Source organism: Ostrea edulis, chromosome 5, assembly GCF_947568905.1.
Source record: "Ostrea edulis chromosome 5, xbOstEdul1.1, whole genome shotgun sequence".
Lineage (NCBI taxonomy): Eukaryota > Metazoa > Mollusca > Bivalvia > Ostreida > Ostreidae > Ostrea > Ostrea edulis.
In genome coordinates, this window is record NC_079168.1 from 55,918,078 (window position 1) to 55,933,020 (window position 14,943).

A 14,943-nucleotide genomic window follows, 5' to 3' on the forward strand; every position below is an offset into this window, starting at 1 on the left:
CCTTGTGTTCGGATCGAAGGGGATCGAGTCACAGGTTATGCCTGGGTCCCATTAAAAAAACAAAACAACACCTGATCTCCGTCTGCACGCTAGACACTGTACAAACAAAGCAGTTGTGTTCGTGAAACTGTCTTGTGTAGAGGGAAAAATTGTCACATCCCATGTCTAACACTAGACAAATGAACACGTGTTCGAATGCCTTTCTCAATTCCAATCGGAAGCAACAACTTGGCTAATATAACATTTCTGAACGATATACGATGATTAATTAAATTTTAGAATTTGTGATAACTTCCACTTGTTTATACATGTATATATAAGTTTATTTTTCATTGTAACTCGGACAAAATTTATTTCGTTGGGTTGAAATGATACCATGATTGATTTTAAAATATCGTATAGCATGTTATACAATGTCGTTTTGATTGTGAAGCTCATTTTTCTAAATATAGATTTTAAGAATTGCACAGCATTCTACAATGGTTCCAGATGTAGATTTGAAGAAAAAATAATACATCAATTTAACCTGTTGATTTCGGTCAATCCGTAGTTTTATCGCACCATCAAGAGTACATGATATCGACTTCGGACTTAGTTGTAGTCAATATTTGTGCTCTTGGTTGATGCAGTAATATCATATAGGGGGATTGCTCTCTCTCTCTCTCTCTCTCTCTCTCTCTCTCTCTCTCTCTCTCTCTCTCTCTGTGTGTGTGTATTGTTTTGGGGATGAATCTGATCAGAAAACGGAACTAAAACCGAATTATCATTTTATCATACATGTACAATACCGATGATATTTTGCTTTTGAGGAATTTAGCTAAAACTATCGCTAAAACGATTTCATTGCAACGGTCAACCCTGTGGCAGGTCCAGCTGTGAACAGACTTTACCAATACACAGTCTATTCAATTGACATGTAAATTGAAATTCAATTTAGAACGAACATTCCATTCAGTGCTGTAGGTGAATGTTCTGTTATCCGGTGTTGTATAGATTTTCTTCTCAAAAAATTTACTATATAGAAGATTTATCTCCTACTATATAGCAGAAACCCCCCCCCCCCCCCCCCCCCCCCCCCAGCAGAGTTTCTTCCTCCCGTTCTTGTTTAAATTTATGGAGATCCAATTGTGCTTTAAATCAACTAATATCATAAGATAATGTATTAATTTGCATGAACAGCGGAGGATATTTTATTTTGGCCAGTTTGTCTGTCAGGCTATCTGTCTCTGGATGATACATTATCTCTAAATGGCCTGGAGTCTTGCAATGAAATTTTATATGATGAATCCCGAATCAGTACGACTCAAATAACACCCTGTTGATAGGTTAAAGGTGAATGTAAAAATTATTACATGATAGGGATTTCAGATACATGTATCTTTTGTTTGCTATTTTACCTATCGGATGTATTATAGTAGAAAAGGCCGCTATTGATCTTCAACATTTTGTGATTTTCAAATCTAGCGATCAAGGTTTAATGCCACAAATAATTTGCCCCCCTCGTTCTGTCGGAAGGGGGGAGGGATTCTCTGAATTATCTTGTTTGATCGGATTACGGAGAAAATAATCGTGCGATGAAATACGATCGAATCCATGTCCTGAAATTCGGCTTATTTGTGAATATCAAGCTGTCTTAATTATTTTCAACTGGACAATTTCAAATTCGACATAATTTTGGGGTTTTCTGACAAAGACCTATGTGATGATTACGTACATACATCTCTAGAGCGAATTCTGCTGTGAAGGAATACTACCGGCTCTTTCATTACTACCAAAATTGTCCAGGGATGCCACATAGTCAAACATTTCATGTTTCATGGTACTATTACTGTAATTAAACAAAGACTAAGAGATCAGTTTATATAGAAGTGGACAAATGAATAATTCGTCAAAGGGTCAAATCTATAAAAAAAAATTCAGCTAAACTTTGGATTCGAGAAATACTTAAGCATTCTTTCGAGAGAGAAAATTTGGAAACCTCTTGTTAAATTCAGAACAACAAACCACCATTTACCCATAGAGGTAGGTACACTGTAGGTGGTTTGGAATTCTAACAATCGATAGAAATTGCACACTTTGTAATACTGGTAAATTAGACAACGAATGCCACTTTATCTTAGAATGTAAATCCCTATCCACTTTACGGAAATAATTTTTGGCTTCTTGATATTGTCAAGTACCTAATACACTGAAATTCAGAGAATTAATGACAACATCTTTTAAAACATAAAAAAAACCTATGTATACAGTATATGTATTTATTTCTAAAATTCAGGAGATAGTCTGCTGTCCTCCCTAACATGTATATTTATTAAATGTCCGAATCTCTTGTATGCATTATGCCCCAACCTCTATTTTGTGCTAATGAACATATATATGCATGTATTATTTATATATCTATACCCTTGGGAATATTGTTTATATAAGTTTACAAAATCAAAGTTATGTACCATATTATTTGTGAATGGTTTGACCGAATAAATGAAATGAATAGTGTAAGATCTTTTAAAATACTCAGAGGTTTTTGCATGGAGCCCACCAGGAAGTTTGTTTAGGTACTAAAAACATCAATTTTTCTATCGGAAATTCAGTGAATGCCTAATCAAGGTAGCAAAGGGATAATTCATATAGTATGCATAATGTTCCAGAATTTCAAATGTCAGCAATGATTACATCTGAAGGCATTATTGTACGCATGTAATGAATGAAAGATATCTTCAAAGTATTAACGACATCTTTACAACGCGGGACGTCTATGTTTATTTTGATAATATGATTAGGCCGTCACACGGGTGCTTACTAGGGGTGTATATCGGACAATCGATTAAATAAAAGGGGTCATTTACTTTTCATTCCTATAATCTAATTGAACTCTTATTCTATATAAAGAATATGTACTCTTGAAGTCCGTGTTAAAATTACCACATCTCTACAATAGATGACGAGAGAATTATTCTGAAATTATTAGATGATACTATGAACATTTCTGAGATCAGTGCGTTAAATTTCATCAATATTGGACTAGAAATGAGTTCAGGAGATGTTTTTGAAAAAAATATGGTTTTGTATGAAATATATAAAAAAAAAAAAAAACGTTTGGCCAAGGAGTGCACGTTACATAAAAAGTGAGACAGCGGCAAGGACAACTGGTCACATGATTTTTTATTTGGAGGGAAAAGTTCAAAGTTTATTTCTTTTGGGTTCATGGGATAAATTTTCAGTTAAATTATATAGACTGGTCAATCATTCCAACCACGGTGTACATATAGTACGACAAGTTACGACTTTCAGTTCTTCGTGTAAATAAGATCTTACACGATGCTTTTTCCGTTGCATTACACTGGGGGAAGGGCTTCCAGAATCAGAGCATCGCAGTCCTATATATTTATATACACTATATTTGTTACCGAGGCTGTATCCATTTCTCATACCGTATATCAACCTATAGAACACCGGTGTTGTATAGTAGCCTTTCTTTCTAGCCAGCCCCAGCCCCGGAAAACCGGCTATATAACGGGAGTGCCTTCACGGAAAGATGGCAATATACTGAGATTTCCCCTCTATCATAGCCAAATTACCCCCTCCCCCGAAAATCTGCTAAATAGTATAGAATTCCCCCCTTAATTCCATTCTGGGTTAGTGTATGTTTGGCTATTTTTGATAAAAGCTAGCAGTATTTGAGAAGACACATTATCAATTCTTATAATTGTGAAATCAACCCATTATTGGTTAGCCTACTCAGTTCTATATACATGTATATCGAAGATGTGATATTTTCCTTAAAGGATTCGGATTAAAACTTGAATACTCTGAATAAATGTTATCTGGCTGTAGTGTTCCATCATAAGAATTTTTTGAAAAATTATGACAGAAACTTCTGATATTTTAAAACAGTGGTGTTTATGTCATCAAAATTGAGAAGAAATTGGCTCAAAGAGCAGCTTTTGAAGAAAGATGGTTTTACATGAAATATATAGAGAAAATTTTCTCTGAAACCTAAAGCGGAGATCGCTAGCATTGTAGGAAATTTTGCAAAAGATTAATTTTCCCACAATGCTGGCGTCCGTCATACGCCCAATAGTAACAAGAAAACTACACAACATTGTTCAATTAGACACATGACCGTAATTGTCTCAGATTTCGTAGGAAACCAATGGTTAATATCAGATATCAATATTTCCATTATATATTGCTTGCTCTTGCTGTGGCCTTTAACTCAACACTTAGATATATCGACGACGTTTTATCTATTAACAATAATCATTTACATTCGATATATCCTAGTGAATTCGAAATAAAAGACACCATAGAGTCTTCCACGTCTGCTTTGTACTTAGATATTTTATTGAACAAAGATGTTTTAAGCGCAAACTAACAAAAAACAACTTTAGGACAAACGGGATGACTTCAGTTTCTCCTTCGTCAACTTTCCGTATTTGTGTAGCAATATTCCATTATCACCTTCATATGGTGTTTACGTCTCTCAATATTGATTCGGTACACAAGAGCTACTGACAGATTCGTTGATGTTACAGTCAGCATTTCACAAATTTTATCGTCGCTATAACAATCTAATTTACCAACACAACCTATCACTGGGTAAAATGCTATCTGACGTGTTTTATAACACTTGTTAGGTCGTTCTTTACATACTGATTTTGACTCTGGATTACTCCGTTTACTTGATCGAGATATAGGGCCCATGGCGGGTGTGACCCGCGGTCGAAAGGGGATACTTACACCTCCTAAGCACCTGATCCCACCTCTGGTGCGTCCAGGGGTCTGTGTTTGCCCTGCATTTAATTTTGTATCCTTTTTAGGATTTAAGAGATTGGTCATGCACTGTTCGTTATCATCACCTTTTTATATTCTAGGTACTGATACATAGGAAGTTTTTAATCGTATAAATTTTTTCAAGATAATCATTTAGAAAAATGAATGTAAATTACCCTCAAACAATTTCTTTCAAATATTTTTAGGGGAAAAAAATAGATTTTTTGTATTAGGTGTTGTAAAATAGAACTTATCTGTGATATTTGTACATATATGTTGTGCGGATTTGAAAAAGAACGACATCTCTTCCAGGTTCTGCACATTTATGCGTAGTAATACATAACAGAAATTCAAACATCGCTAAAATGTAGATAAACGCCATTAGCAGTTACATTGTTTGCAATTCTGATTAATTTCTTGTACATGTAATAAATTGAATAGCGGATATAAAGTAAAATTAATCCTAAGTCAAATCCCTGTATATGCCGTTTTGATCGTCTGCTACTAAACATAGACAAGACACACGGATCGCCCTGGAGACTATTATCACGTAATGCATATATGTTGTGTCCTATAATTTGCAATATACTATATATTCAATATCAAGGATGCACATCGAGAACAGTCGCAAATTACTTTTGTATTCCTCCGCGGTCTCTAGAGTAAACAATACGGGGACCGAATGAACTGCAAAATATGAAAATGCACTAGAATGGAAACGACTACCTTCTTATTTGCTGCCATTCATGTTGCTTTAGCTGCCGCAAACTCCCGAAAAGTCAGTTTGCAGCCAATGAATCACCATTCACAGCCGCAAATAAGAAATGAAAAGATTTTTCCATAAATGCGAATATACATGTAAGTATTAGATGATGTTCTGCGAATATACATGTAAGTATTAGATGATGTTCTGCGAATATACATGTAAGTATTAGATGATGTTCTGCGAATATACATGTAAGTATTAGATGATGTTCTGCGAATATACATGTAAGTATTAGATGATGTTCTGCGAATATACATGTAAGTATTAGATGATGTTCTGCGGTGAACATCTATGTTTCTATTTTTATGTATTTTTTGAAAAATATAAATTAGATTTAAAGTACTAAAATATCACATCGTTGACCCATTCGTTACTTTAAATGGAATAACACCTTTTGACCTTGACGACGCTCCATATGTAGTCATAGTTTCACGGACAGGTAGTACTTCAAAACTGGATCGAACTAGTTTGTAACAAACATGTATTCATAGTCTATGATGAAAGCAATGTCCATTCAAAAAGAAATATAAGAGAAAAGATTCAGTGAATGTAACTATAACGTTATGACTTCTGGCACATTTTCCATGATGTGCTAAGCGCATTATGGGATATGCCAGTAGAGCAATTGCAATTCATAACGTCATGTTCACTATTTGGAGAGGCACAGTCGCAACCACTTTAGGAAATCCTCCAGAAATTTCCTTTATGCCTGTAAAACATTAGCTTCAGGAACTTTCTTAAAAAGAAATGGGCTTCCTGTTTGGACTTTGTCGAGTACGGAACTGTTATCTTTCGGTTGTCGTAAAGTATTGGGTCAGATGAGATTGGACCAGGAATAAAGAGCCAAAGTTTAATTTACTTTAGACTTGACAATCTCGTTTGTATTCCTCATGTCCCATAATGGCTTTTATGTTGTGTCTCTAAAAGCGTTCCGAGGAATTAGTTAGGCGTCCTGTTATCCCTCCTGCCTGATCACGCTATAATAACTATCATCATTTGTATGCTTTATGAGGCAGCCCTAAAAGACACATGGGGCCTATTGAGATTAATCAACATACCGTTTTCATGTATTTGTTTCTTGTTTTTTCTCTCCGTAATTTAAGGAAAATTAGAATTGTGCAGCTATCGCCATAATTCTTAGTAAAAATGGAATAGAAGACGTTTTGAGAAGAATTTGAGTCAGAATCACCACGTTTCGTAAAATCTCGTTCGCGAGATTTCGCCTTGATGAGACGACTAGGAAGTTTGCGTGATGTATGATGATGGAGAGAGTGACCAACTAATGGGGGCCTCATGAAATAGATCACCAACACATCTCGTAATAGACCTATAACGGACAGCATTTTACGTCTCCAGACGTGTGAAGTGACGCGTCTTTTTGAATTAACAGATGGAGTATAAATATATAGTTTTAAATTATATCGTTTGTTTTTCATTAATTGCTATAATAAGATTTACACTTCTTATGCAAGACGTATCGCAGAGCAAGCTTTCTTTTTCAGAGTAAAAATACTTTGAATGTCATCATCCTATTGCTGTTTTAAGATATTTTCATGTTAATAAGTGTCACATATTTTAAATTGCCATGCAGTCATTGACAAATTGAAAAATAGTTGAATTTAATCTCATTTCAAAGACTAATAGCATGTCACGAGGACAATCATATTCAAAATATCTAATATCCTAGTATTTCGTAATAGATTGAGAGCCAAAATGGAACTTGGCGTTATTTGAAAATGTCTACCAACATTCATTGTCCGTGTTCATAAGGCATTGTATTTGCATCAAATGAAAAAGATCATGAGGAAATTGTGAATAAAGTACACAAAATGGCCGTAGTTACCACATATTGATATTCAGAAACTGTTCACATTTATTCTAATAGAGAAAAGAAAAAAGAAACGGCAATATAATGTCATGGGTTATTTCTTCAAATTTCCTCTGTCTATTTACGTCGCCATTAACGGGGAATGCCGTACACAAACCCGAGCTAAAACGCCTATACGAATCTCCTTGTTTACGCAGTTTCGCACATTTATTTGTCGTGCGCTTCAGTCTTCTAATTCGTCTGAACAAATACAGTTTACATTACAATAATTGCACAGACGAAATATCCTCTTTCTATGGCTTGGAATGCATTGACTGCAAAAATTCTATATGCGCTTTATTCAACATTGCAGACATATCTTGGTAGAATCTAGGAAATTGGTATTAACGAGAATGCTGTTTTAAACTTATTTAAATGGGTTAATTCGGAGAGAGAGAGAGCGAGAGAGAGAGAGAGAGAGAGAGAGAGAGAGAGCATACACTTTTCACTTACATAAATGAACAAGTAGATGTACTCAAATATCCGAAATCTATCTTCAAAATGAAAGTTCCAAATCGTTTTTTAAAAAAGAATTGCCACAAGCAATTGAAATTGTGTATACAGTTGGATATATTTTGAAAATATGATATTTTGAGAATATGATAGAATTTCCGAGATTTAAAAAAAATCGTAAGTTTCTTTCAAGAATTTTCAAAATGCGAGCTCCCCACTCCATAAACCAGATACTATTACGATAAATTAATTTGAAAAACAACAAACATGATATTCACTTACGACTTTTTATATTCTAATATCAGTTTAAAAGAATTAAACAGTTTAATTTTTAGAGTGACTATTTCTTACTGGGTATATTCCTGTGATATTTTAATTCATTACATTAGAGGAATAATAAATGATTGTCAAACCGGGTAGGGAAATTGTGCATAGGTGTTTGCATTCCTTTTCCTTATAATTAATTTTTGACCTGGCATGCGTCATTCCACAGATAATGAAATCTAACAAAACACAATTAGACGCATATTCCCTTAGAAACCAGTAGATTAAATGAAAAATAATATTCCGTCCATCTGCTTGAATGAAAGATCGAAGTACAGTACAATATCAACTGCAAACATAAAAGATAAAATCCTAACAATACTTCATCTTGTTGCAGTGACATGCATTTCATTTCCAAAAAACCCAAAACAAAAAAGGTTTGATAAATTGCAGAAACAACTGCGCTATTTCTCAAACTGCCTTTCACCTTTCTTTATTTTTCATCTCGAACTGCTTGATAAGCGCCATGGTGTGGAACAACTGTGGATGACGTTATGTCATTTTGGATGTGAAATCTAATCTGGTAAAACAGATGTCTTGTGTAGAAAATCGACTTTTTGATTTCGCTTTTCATCTACATACTTTTAACTATATATTCGCATGTACCATTATGGTGCAAGGATTCCCAAAATAGTGGTATGGTTTCTTCAATTTGTAAGTAAGCAATTTATTTATTTATAATGACATGTGTTAACAGGAAATTTAAAAATAAATCAAACACCCGGCCCATTAGGCCTATATGCCACTTTAAACACAAAACTTAAAGACAGTACATAAATAAAAGACAAAAAAGGAACACAGGGTTAAGAAATAAAGAAAGAAAAAATACATGAAAATGTATATGTCAGATAGAAATACATACATGTTGTAAGTATATACCTTCGTGCTTTTATGAGATATTGGGAATATATACAACTGTAATATATTATATGTGCATTATTGATTGTATCTTGTTACCCCCCACCCCCCCCCCTCTCTCTCTAGAATTTTTCACTCATATGGAGACGTCACCAAGACCCGGTGAAGGGCATCAAATTTAGGCCTTTGCTCGGCGCTTGCGGCCATTGAGCAATGTGGGTTCTTTAGCGTGCCACACCCACTGTGACACGGGTCACCCGTTTTTAAGGTTATCTCCGAGGACCCGTGACATTCACACCTGATGCCGAACATTTGGCGATAGAACTGTTACTACCTGTTTTAACGACTTAGGTCTGTTGTGGCCGGGATTCGAACCCCGGCCTTCCGCATGCGGGGCAAACGCTCATTGAAATACAATTTACATTCTTATTGTTTTGAAAATAATTGACTGTCTATGCATACACGAAGAATACAAATGCATATCAGACCGTATTAACATTTGTTTAAATCCAGTGTTTTCAAAAGGTGTACAAAGGTGATATTCGGAGTACAAAGAACAGTGCAATAAAAATGAATTTCGTCTTCTACACTATTTTCGGAGCTAAAAGTACAAAGTCGTTCTTCAACAGGTTCGCCAGACTCTATTCGTAATGGTAAAATTCCACATATAAACTAAAAGATACATGTACACAAGTACACTATTTAGGAATATTGAAAATTTCATTGCCCAAAAGGTTTGAATAATAAATGTGTATTTCTTGATTGAACCATATTTATACATGTATCTACCATAAGCTTTGACTAAAATAATTGTCTCTTTCTAAATGATGAAATATTTCTTTCAAATTACTGCACCAATTGTTTCTACATCTATTGTAATCAAATTCACACATTTCTTGTAATTCGATCATTTTCAAAAGACAAAATTGTTACCCAATATCGGATAACATTTATCCAATGTGATAATGATTGCATTGTCCATCCAGGGTCTCCATAAACAACCAATGTAGATGCAATCCGATATACCCCAATAAAATACCGAATAACCCTGCTTTGAATATTATCTATTGATTGTAATTTTTTGAAACCCCAGAACTAGGTGCATAGTTCAAGACAGGTATTACACAGGAGTAAAATATTTTTTCATAAGCGTTAGACCTGAAGTCTTATTGCTATGAGTTGTAGATATAATTAGCGTTAGACCTGAAGTCTTATTGCTATGAGTTGTAGATATAATTAGCGTTAGGCCTGAAGTCTTATTGTTATGAGTTGTAGATATAATTTTCCCCAAGAGCACGTCTCCCTGCTTTGGCAAGATTATCTGTATTTTTCATGAAATTACCAGTATAAGTAAACGTTATTGCCAGATAATTATGATTATCAACTGTTTCTATAAATTATTCAATCTGATAGTCAATTGAAAATCGGTTGCTCTGGGCCTAGTTTTCCGAAAATATGTTGGTATGTATAAGTACTCTCCAAAGTCTGCACCAACTATGTAATTTGTTTAACATGCTTTGTAAATATTCTGGAGACTTGACTTTTAAAGCAGTGCCACCTGTATATAATAAAAATAGATAGACAACTTACGGTTAACTAGTTCTAGTCCTAAATTAAGATTGTTAAAGCTACACATGTCGTAATTTTTTAAAACTATCGTAGGAATGAAAAAAACCCACCATGTTCTATATCAAGCTATATCAGTTATAAACTTTATACAAATTATGCATTTTAACTCAATCAGATTAAAAACTAATCAAGCTTATTTCCTATTCAATTAAGTATTCTCCTAGTCGGAAATATTCATGATCACGTGACGTTGCACGCGGAATTTCGAAAGTCAACAACATGAGAGAGTGGACGGCCTGCAGACTGTTGGCGGGACACACTCAGCGATAAAAAACAAACAAACCCCAGCTAGACGGAAACAGAGTAGAGAGAAACACTTCGAGCAATGGAGGGGGAGTTAAATTTCACGTATAACATGAAATCACCATTCAGTACGACTACATATTGTAAAGATTTTCAAAGTTGCTAGAATGTGTAACCAATCCCTATGTATATCGATACAATAAAATATGTTCAAATCATATTGTAAATCTCCAATGCTGTTTCTAATTATATTTTTCTCGTGCGCTTGCACACATCCATCATAAACGTCATTCCTTCATAACTACGCATTAGAAAACCATCGTTTTCTCCTTACATCAATACCCGTCTATGATTTGTCGAAATTGTCAAATCGTATTTTAAAATTTTCATTGTTTATCATACCGACAAAATACTGGTCTGGTTTTTAACATCGAAGAAAATGTCGTTTAATAAGGCACATATACCTTTAATATCCTGTACCACATCGTTGATAAAAATTGAAAATAAGGTAGGGGATAACTGATATCCCTGTTTAACACCAGTTTTATAACTAAACCAATTTGTAAGTTTATCATTAACTCGCACACCTATTCTGAGTTTTATAAATATTTTTGAAGAAAGGTAAATGCGATTTTATTGATTTGGACTAAATTACTCAAAGTGAATAAATGGTCTTTCCTTTCTAAAACCTTTTTGTTCTGCTAAAATACCGTTATTTTCTAAATAACTCACAATCCTTTTGTTCATAAGAGAAATGTAAAGTTTATTAATACAAGACAACAGACTTACACCACGGTAATTAATTCATCGTAAGCGCTAACCGAGGGAATAGTACTTGTGTCAAAAATGTGAATTTCGAAACACTGAGGAATTTTGTCAAATCAACAAGCATACTTTGATTTTACACGCATCATTATCAGATATTTCCTGAATAGATATATCATAATGTACTTCTTCGTTATACCGATAGCATTATTCTTCCATGAAAGGTGAAGATAATGAACAGTGATCAATCTCATAAATCCCATAAGCAATACAAAATAGATAGTTGGACAAACACGGACCCCTGGTCACACCAGAGGTAGGATCAGGTGCCTAGGAGGAGTAAGCATCCCCTGTCGACCGGTCACACCCGCCGTGAGTCCTATATCTAGATCAGGTAAACGGAGTTATCCGTAGTCAAAATCAGTGTGCCACGAACGGTAGATAACAATAGGTATGAAACACGTCAGACAGCATTTGACCCAATGATAGGTTGTATTGACGAACTAGATCGATATAATCACCATAGAATTTGTGAAATGCTTACTTTAAACGGGACTGTTGAAACCCCTGCACCATCAACTTGTTTGTCAGTAGCTTGCCTCGATTAAAAAACTGACCATACCCAGAACAAGCTCTTGCATATCGAATCAGTTGATCAGTGTTTTTGCCTTTGATACCTTTACTAATTGTAATGACAGCCTCTTTCTCATTAATGTGCTGTAGTTATGAATCTTTATGAATATAATGCGTGTAAAACGGCTGGGAATTCCAACAGAAATGAAAGTAGAATGTAAAGAAATAAAGGACCAAGACCGTGTCTAGCAAAAATCGCCCTAACGTCCACAGTGAATAATCTCGCGTTAAAAATATTTTTCTTCTACCATTTCTTTTCAGATAATGTACTGACTTTTTTGTGTTGAGGTAGTGAAAAACGCTATTTTTAATTTATATTACAAGAATATAAAATAAAATCCTATATTTGCGCTAAGATTGCGTCATACAACGTCGCCATTAATTGACGTGGTATGAAACTAAAGATAACGTATTGTAAAACATAATTATGCAAAGACTAATAAGATATTGAAAAGGAAGTCCCCCTCCCAATACGTAAAGAGGTTATTTTGCTTATAATCTGAATGGCACATCATATTTTCCAATCCATTCGACCATTTCGTTGAGGATGCGTTTTTGAAAATACATGAGGGTATGAACTGCGTCGCTTACCTCCGGCATACTTGATGAAGCGCATTAATAACATTTCTTAACAATATTAAAAACATGGCCTTCCTGTTGCGTTCTGGAGATTTGTTTGTGTATATTGTAAAATTTGATTTACGATTAAACTCTGTAACCACCCCTTTTCCTGATCCACCACTACAAACTCTGTAACCACCCCTTTTCCTGATCCACAACTGCAAATCACGATGTTCCTCTTACAGTTAAATATGAACCCATGACCGGAAAATCTCCCCCTCCAGCTGTGTCTCTAGAACGAAACAAAAAACTCAATTCTAAGCGCAGTGCCACCCGAGCACCATTGAACAATGAAAGGACGTTCAATACCAGCTAAATTTATTAGAATAACATAGCTAATTTCCCGTGCCAAATTGAATCGTATACAAGAGCAATTCCACATTTCTCAAAGTCATTCCGCTATAGAAAATAATCACTTCAATTTCATGTAAAGTGCGACATTTTTGTTGTCTAACAGAATACAGCGGTGGGAAGTTGATGCATGGTACACGTGGCCTTGAGCCATCGTAATTAACTGGTACAGAAATAGCGTTCGTTTGTTTCCTTTTTATGTATGTGTCTTCTGTCTGTTAATACTGCTTATCATATATGGTTTCTTCCACCTAAAGTGATTCCTTCACTATATGACTACTTTTGTCTCATTATCTTGAAAAATGATTTTTCAAAGTGTCATTTTGAGGCATTCTTCGGGATACCTATGAATTTTACAGGTCACATACAATATACCTTTGTTGAAATTAACGAACAATCAGAAGGACATCTTTTTGTTTGAAAGCGTCCAGCAGGGTAATGTACGTCATATTTGAGGTTGCGCCAGGGTATCCATGAATGACTTCAGAATAATAAGGCAAATGTAGAAGAAATTCCACAGATAAAACAATACGTGAATTTGGCTGATTAATAACTCGATGGTGTGCGCACGTGCGTGGGCTGGTGAGTGAGTGAGTGTGTGCGTGCATAACGCCAATACATAAAATGTATCGGGTTCGATTTTATGTTACATATGTATGTTTCAATGATCGTAGGTCTGTCACATTTTGGGATTGTACATTTTCGGCAATTCCAATATATACATGTATCTACCGCTATCATGTGTACGCAATTTCTCGTTTTACTTTTAAGTCTACCTGTTTTATCTGCACATATCTACACAGCAACATTGCGAAGATGTAATATTCTTAATCTTTTCTAACATAATAAAGTATTTTACGGAAACATCGTGTCGATTTGCTGGTGATATATCGTTTCTTCTTGATGCTATATATTGCATCATTTGCATAATAAAATCTTGTTTTGAAAACCTAACTCCTCGTAGGTGTATGGCATAAATACAAAAACACCGTCGATTTATTACGAGTCTGAAATGTCCTCTGTATACCACGCCATAGAATCAACAAGACACTACTAGTTGAAAACCAATCATTCCTGTCCCGTAGGGATCCGGGTTAAAATGCGTCCTCAGTATCCATTGCTTGTCGTAAGAGGTGACTAAATTGGGCGGTCCTTCGGATGAGACCGTAAACACCAAGGTCCCATATCACAGCAGGTGTGGCACGGTGAAGATCCCTCCCTGCTCAAATGCCGCAAGCGTCGAGCATAGGTCTAAATATTGCAGCTCTTCACCGGCAAATGGTGACGTTTCCATATGAGTGAGAAATTCTCAAACGGGACGTTAAACAATAAACAACCAATCAATCATTCTTGGTCGTTACGTGAATCAGAAGTTGGTTTTAGGGGGTCGCAGTAGCTCAGTGGTAAAGCGTTCCTCTAGTAACCGGGAGGACGTGAGTTCGAGCCCCGCGTCAACCCTAAGACGTAAACACACAATGTAGGTTGTGATTGCTCTTTCGCCAAATGCACGGGTCTATCGGATATGACCTTAAAAACGGAGGTCCCGTGTCACGGCAGGCGTTGGCACGTTATTAAAGAATCCTCACTGTTACGGCCCTGAGCGCTAGGCACGAACTTCTAAATTGGTGGCATTTCACCTACAAATGGTGACGTCTCAACA

General features: G+C 35.4%; 1 protein-coding gene across 1 annotated transcript in view; it reads left to right on the forward strand.

Annotated features, from left to right (window-relative positions):
- Window positions 1-14,943, forward strand: part of LOC125650222 (thyrotropin receptor-like) — a 42,292-nt gene that overhangs the window by 1,330 nt on the left and 26,019 nt on the right. The window lies entirely within an intron of this gene.